Source organism: Pundamilia nyererei, unplaced genomic scaffold (assembly GCF_000239375.1).
Source record: "Pundamilia nyererei isolate P.nyererei 1_Seehausen unplaced genomic scaffold, PunNye1.0 scaffold01745, whole genome shotgun sequence".
NCBI lineage: Eukaryota > Metazoa > Chordata > Actinopteri > Cichliformes > Cichlidae > Pundamilia > Pundamilia nyererei.
This window is the reverse complement of record NW_005189146.1, coordinates 7,481-8,693: the sequence shown is the minus strand read 5'-3', so window position 1 is coordinate 8,693 and position 1,213 is coordinate 7,481. Positions and strand designations below refer to the sequence as shown.

The 1,213-nt window shown below is 40.3% G+C and overlaps 1 long non-coding RNA gene across 1 annotated transcript in view; it reads left to right on the top strand.

Moving 5' to 3' along the window:
- The first annotated feature begins 1,124 nt into the window (after positions 1–1,124).
- LOC102195869 (uncharacterized) overlaps positions 1,125–1,213 on the top strand; it is a 2,519-nt gene continuing 2,430 nt past the window's right edge. The window contains exon 1 of the long non-coding RNA XR_312552.1: positions 1,125–1,175. This is a non-coding gene — a long non-coding RNA (uncharacterized LOC102195869). The remainder of the gene's footprint in view (positions 1,176–1,213) is intronic.

The window sequence follows — 1,213 nt, the reverse complement described above, 5'->3', positions numbered from 1 at the left end:
TGAAGTGGCTGTTTGGTCTCTCCAATGTAGAGGTCTGGGCATGCCTTGCTACACTGTACAGCATACACCACATTGTTAAGTTTATTTATTTATTTAATATTTTGTACTATTGTAAGGTGACCTTGAGGGTCTTTAAAGGCGCTTATAAATAAAATGTTGTTATTATTATTATTATTATTATTATTATTGTTATTATTATTATTGTAAAGAACATCTCCAGAGTCCAGTCAGTGGTCCCAGACTCTGCAATGTCTAAATCATGTCTGATTTTCGTTCCACTTCTCACGTGTGCACCACTTTGTGTTGGTCTTTCACCTGGAATTCCAATAAAACTGATTCATGTTTGTGGCTGTAATGTGACAAAATGTGGGAAAGTTCAAGGGGCCGAATACTTTTGCAAGCCACAGTTGCACCTAGACAGTAACAGACTAAACAATTTAAATAATTCAAAATAAAGAGTTCAACACTCCAGCTATAAAGCAAAAGATAAAGAAATGAGTAAGTAAAAGTTAAGCTGAAGAGAAAAAGCAGGAGCAACTGTAACAGGCACGCACACTCACATTTTTGTTGTGACGATCTTTGTCTCACACTTTTATTTGTAACCGTCGTTCCTAACACAGCAGGCTGGAACAGGCCCTGCATTCCTTTGCTTTCTGACAGATTAGCTGTAGTCTGTGGAGTTATTAAATTTCATGCTCTCGGCTTCTCACACAACCACAATGCACGCTGCATTAAAGTGACAGAGGGCAAATGTATTCTTTTAAACTTTAAACAATGAACATCAGACCGACAACACATCAGGATGTCGTACAGAACATCGGTGCAACCAGACGACAAACATGAAGGCGCACCGATGCAGATGTTTTGTCATCTGTTCTGCATGGATCCAGCTTCTGAACGTCGACACAAATCTGTACAAATATACAAATATAAAGCATAAATTTGTGTCGAGTAGACTCACCCCACCCAAACACCAGCGCACAGAGTATGGGTGGGTGGTTGTTCCCACCCAATCAAAAGTGAAGAAAAGAAGGCTCAGAGAAAACATGAGCAGTGTTTCTAACTTCTGATTGGTTGGGCAGCGTTAAGCCCGCCTTCATACCGTCGTCAGAGGTGAAACCAAACAAAGAAGCAGGCGCCATGTCTCACCTGTGAACTCGGAGGACGACAAACAGGTAAAGCACAAATTTATCTGCTGTTTTTTCTGAACAGT